General features: G+C 39.2%; 1 protein-coding gene across 1 annotated transcript in view; it reads left to right on the top strand.

The window, feature by feature from the left end:
• RORB (RAR related orphan receptor B) overlaps positions 1–5,575 on the top strand; it is a 208,104-nt gene that overhangs the window by 105,354 nt on the left and 97,175 nt on the right. The window lies entirely within an intron of this gene.

Raw genomic sequence — 5,575 nt, forward strand, 5'->3', positions numbered from 1 at the left:
ACAGTTTCAGGATTTGGGTTTGCACTGGTCAGAACTTTAATGCCCAAGTTAGATAAAATTCATATCAGCTCTCCTGACCACTTCCCAGTGGAAAAAATGAAATTCTATATTAAAAGTTACTATTATATGAGAACATCTGTCACTTCTGAAAATGAAATAATTTGATTGGTTTTTATTTTTTGAATGATTCAAGTATTGCCAGACTACCTGGATGAACTTGAAATAAGCCACTTATCTATTTTATGTTATGTTGCTTTCTGTGTTTTTCAATCATATCTGATTTAACTCCATAATGGATCTCCAAGTATGTCAGTTAGCCTTACTGCCTAACAAACTAGCCCAACAACTTTGTTATTGTTTAGTCACTCATTCATGTCTGAATCTTTTGCAACCCCATGGACAGTAGCCTTCCCGGAGCCTCTGTCCATGGGATTTCCCAGGGAAGAATACTGGAGTTGGTGGCCATTTCCTTTCCCTGGGGATCTTCCTAACCCAGGGATCAAACCCTTGTCTCTTGCATTGGCAGGTGGGTTCTTTACCACTGAGCCACCAGGAAAGTCCCCAAACTTAGGGGCTTTTAAGAACAAATATGTGTTATTAATTGTAATTCTGTGAATCAGCTGGGCAGTTCTTTTGTCGAGCCAGTTTAGCTGATCTTCAAAGTCAGCTGACAATTCAGCTGAGAAAGGATGGTCCTGGATGGCCTTACCTGTCTGGTGTTTGGAAAGTTGGGTGGTCAAAGGGACCTCAGCTGGCCTGACATCCTCCAGTAGGCTAGCCTACTAATCAGCAACAGAGGGCAAGTCCCAGCACATGTCAAGCCTCTGCTTCTGTCAAATTTGCTCTTAACCCATTAGCCAAAGCATGTCACATGACCAAGCCTAGAGTTAGTGTGGAAGACACTCCCCAAATGTGTGTGTATATAGAGATATGAAACTTTGGTTGCCATTCCTGCTAGCATTAGAAACCTGTTCAGTCACTGGGTCTTCTTTTTTGAAAAGCTATTCTAATATAATTCTGTATAAACTGTCACAAGATTCTGATCATTTCTCCCTTTTCACCAGGGCTCCTGAGCTACAGGATTCTATGTTGCTTGTAGGAATTTTATTTATAATAAGGTTTCTTTGGATTTAGAAGACAACTTTTAAAATATCTAATGAAAGCAGGAGGATACAGTGGCAAAAATATGGCACTAGGCCTAAGCAGGCATGCTTTCTCACCAGCATGATGTGGGGTGAGTGAGGTAATTAGGACAAGCCCCTCCCTTTAAGTGAGAATCAATTTGTTCACCTGGAAAATCAGGGACCGGGGTGAAGCCTCCACCTGACTTTGCTATTCTACAACTCTAAAAGGGCCTGATATGTGCAACAATACAAAATTGATTCAGAGCCTCAATAAACATATGGATATATTTCTCTATAAGGAAAATATTGACCTTGGCAAACTCAGGTTAATAAATTTTGATATTTGCCTCAAAAGAAATCAATACCCACTTTTTATCTTCACATAAAGTAATACTTTTATGAGCCAAAGCTAGTGATGGAAATGAATTTACCTCTAATCCTAATAAATGCATTATATATAATGTAATATTATTACAGATCATCATTCATTATGGCTGGACAGTCTTTGATTTAGAACAAGGGTATTATACTCTTAATTCATCATTCAGTTAACTTTTCTTCTGAAGGAAAGATTAAAAAAACATTTCTCATTCTTTTGGGACCATTAGTACATGAAATAGTATATTCATTACATAAGAACACTCAGAGCTTTTAAGCTATCAATGGAATCTTGTTTAGTCAGCTAAAGTACATGTATTACCTTGTTGTATGGGTACAAAGTGATTCAAGGCAAGATACCTTTTAATCCTCTGAGGAAAACAGTTGCATATTTCTCTGGCCTGCTTTCACTGTTAACGTTTCCTATTTCTTCTTGTTTTCCTTTGGATTTGGCACTGACCATTAGATGAGGGTTTTTTTTTTTTCTAAACAAGGAACTCAGAAAGAAATGAAGGCTCTGTGTGCCTGCTTAGCAAAAAATTATTCTGACTATGATTTTTCTATAAAATGAAACACAATATTAACATTCACAGAGTAGCACAGGTAGAACTCATTGAACATTCCATTATAGAGCTCTTAAAAACATCCCTTTAAAAAATTGCTAATATTTGAGGTCAGAATATTCTTTGAAATCATTTGTCCTCAGACTCAGAATAAGGAATTAGTAATTTTCTAAAATAAAAAAATTTTGTAAAAAAAAAAAAGGGAGTATATCAAGGCTGTATATTGTCACCCTGCTTATTAAACTTATATGCAGAGTATATCATGAGAAATGCTGAGCTGGAAGAAGCACAAGCTGGAATCAAGATTTCCAGGAGAAATATCAATAACCTCAGATATGCAGATGACACCACCCTTATGGCAGAAAGTGAAGAGGAACTAAAAAGCCTCTTGATGAAAGTGAAAGTGGAGAGTGAAAAAGTTGGCTTAAAGCTCAACATTCAGAAAACGAAGATCATGGCATCTGGTCCCATTGCTTCATGGGAAATAGATGGGGAAACAGTGTCAGACTTTATTTTTGGGGGCTCCAAAATCACTGCAGATGGTGATTGCAGCCATGAAATTAAAAGATGCTTACTCCTTGGAAGGAAAGTTATGACCAACCTAGATAGCATATTGAAAAGCAGAGACATTACTTTGCCAACAAAGGTCCATCTAGTCAAGGCTATGGTTTTTCCAGTAGTCATGTATGGATGTGAGAGTTGGACTGTGAAGAAAGCTGAGCACCAAAGAATTGATGCTTTTGAACTGTGGTATTGGAGAAGACTCTTGAGAGTCCCTTGGACTGCAAGGAGATCCAACCAGTCCATTCTGAAGGAGATCAGTTCTGGGTATTCATTGGAAGGACTGATGCTAAAGCTGAAACTCCAATACTTTGGCCACCTCATGCGAAGAGTTGACTCATTGGAAAAGACTCTGATGCTGGGAGGGTTTAGGGGCAGGAGGAGAAGGGGACGACAGAGGATGAGATGGCTGGATGGCATCACCAACTCGATGGATGTGAGTTTGAGTGAACTCCAGGAGTTGGTGATGGCCAGGGAGGCCTGGAGTGCTGCAATTCATGGGGTCGCAAAGAGTCAGACATGAGTGAGCAACTGAACTGAACTGAATTTTGTAAAATAGACAGGAAGAGCAAAAAGTGAAATTAAGGAAATGGGGGACTTCAGTAGTAGATGAATGAATTGGCAATCCTGATTTTAACTGGGTGTTTTTGTGTCTCTTTACTGTTTCTTCCATTACTGGAACATAACTGCAGAGGTCCCCTTTTTCAACATGACTTATATTTTTTTTCAAAACAGAGTCCCCTTCAGCTCAGTAATAAAGCCCAGACAAGGACTGGATTCAAAGCCTCATTTTGTTACCTACATATTCTAGGACTTTGGACAAGTCACTTTGAGAGCTTCAGACTTCTTCATTCTTTAAATGCTGTCAAGATCTATCACACAGGACATTAGTTAGAATCAAAAATCATTTGTTGTATGGACTGCATCTAGCAAAATGCCTGCTGCTGCTGCTGTTGCTAAGTCGCTTCAATCGTGTCCGACTCTGTGCCATCCCATAGACGGCAGCCCACTAGGCTCCTCTGTCCCTGGGATTCTCCAGGCAAGAATACTGGAGTGGGTTGCCATTTCCTTCTCCAATGCATGAAAGTGAAAAGTGAAAGTGAAGTCGTTCAGTCGTGCCCTACTCTTAGCGACCCCATGGACTGGAGCCTACAAGGCTCCTCCGTCCATGGGATTTTCCAGGCAAGAGTACTGGAGTGGGGTGCCATTGCCTTCTCCGGCAAAATGCCTAGTACTCAGTAAATATTCGTTTTCTTTTCCATGCTTTCCTTCTGTATCTCCATGTCCATTAAACCGAAGTTTAAAGGAAAGAAAGAAACCATAGGACAGGGGCATCAGGGGGGCTTCTCACGTGCCTTCCTATCTATCCCACTCTCTCCTCTCTCAAGGATCTGCTTCAGGTGGGGCGGTGGGGGTCTCTACAAGCATCACATCTTCCTCAGAGAAGTATTTTCTAACCAGAGGCTGGGGTGGGTCTCCTACTATGCACTCCCTGTTCTTCTCTGCACTTTGCACACTTGCTACTCATTCATTCATTACAATGATTGACTTTCTGTTATTGCTAAGAACATAGACTTCGGTGTCAGACTGCCTAGATTCAAATTCCACCTCCTCCACTTATTATCTATGTGACCTTGGGCAAGTTACTTACTCTTTCTGTGCCTCAGTTTCCTCATCTGTAACATGAATATTACCTACCTCAGTGGGCTGTGGGTGGGGGTGTAAGAAAGGCTGATCAGTTCTGAGCAATGATGAAAATGTTTTACTACTGACTTGATCTGAGTTCAGAATTTAAATTTTTAAAAAAACAAATATGCTGTTGATAGACTGATTACTTTTGGATCAATCACCAGTCCTTCTAAACTGGAATATAAAATATTTTATCAGTTATATATAACAGTATTTGCTTCTAGTCCAATAACTATGACACTTGAACCTCAGCTCGATCTTAGCTCAATTCCTGATTCTACCACTTACATGTTATGTGACTCTGGGAAATTTTCTTAGCCTCCGTAATCTCACCTGTAAATGCTAGTCATACAGATTTGCACACAGTAAGCTCAGTCCATGGTTTGCTGTCATGTGCGTGAGACCTCTGGCCCATCCATCTCTGTATTCTGTCCCTCACCAGACACCAATGGGTATTTTGGAGAGTACAGTATTGCCCTTCAGGAGTTAATTGAAATTTCACTTTAGAAAGCTTCCTATTCTGCATGATTTGGGTATTTTAAAAGAAATCCCAGCACTAACTGAATGGCAGTGAAAGAAGGGAACAATGAAGGCACCTTCCACCAAACACTAGAAAGCACTGAAATTTCTAGCTGTATTCAGCTGTTGTAAAATGAACTTTAATGTAGGCTGGACTTCTAAAATTCAACTATCCCAATAAGGCCTTTAAAAAAATATTCCAATCTTCAGTTGGGACCATGATACTCTAAGCATGTGAATGAATGGCTTTCCATTGTGTGTCAATGCCTATTGAATGAGGAAAACATCATGCTCTTCTCATTCATTCTCTTTTTAAGATAAGTCCCTTTGCTTTAAAAGATGTTTTGGGAGGACACAAACCTTGCGCACACTCTAGGTACAAAAAAAGGGAAACTTTAGATTTATGACGAAAACATAAAACCAAGCTGTAAGCATTCTAAATTTAATGTGGATAGCGGATACTATACTAAGTGGACTTAGATCATAAAGTCCTGATGACTAGTCTGATTATTCATCTTACTTTCCAAAAGTGTTATGGTTGAGATAAAAGAAAAAAAGGATAGAGAGAGATGTTCTTATGGAATTTTAAATTGTTTTTCACATAAAGCATGTTTTTCTCAAAGCCGGATTTACCTAAATTCACTGACAGCTGGAAGTCAAATGTATTCACATTAAATTGTCTACATCACAAAATTTCAGTAGATAAAATACATTTCATTTATTAATGTAGAAGAGACCCTA

This window comes from Bubalus kerabau, chromosome 4, assembly GCF_029407905.1.
Source record: "Bubalus kerabau isolate K-KA32 ecotype Philippines breed swamp buffalo chromosome 4, PCC_UOA_SB_1v2, whole genome shotgun sequence".
Lineage (NCBI taxonomy): Eukaryota > Metazoa > Chordata > Mammalia > Artiodactyla > Bovidae > Bubalus > Bubalus kerabau.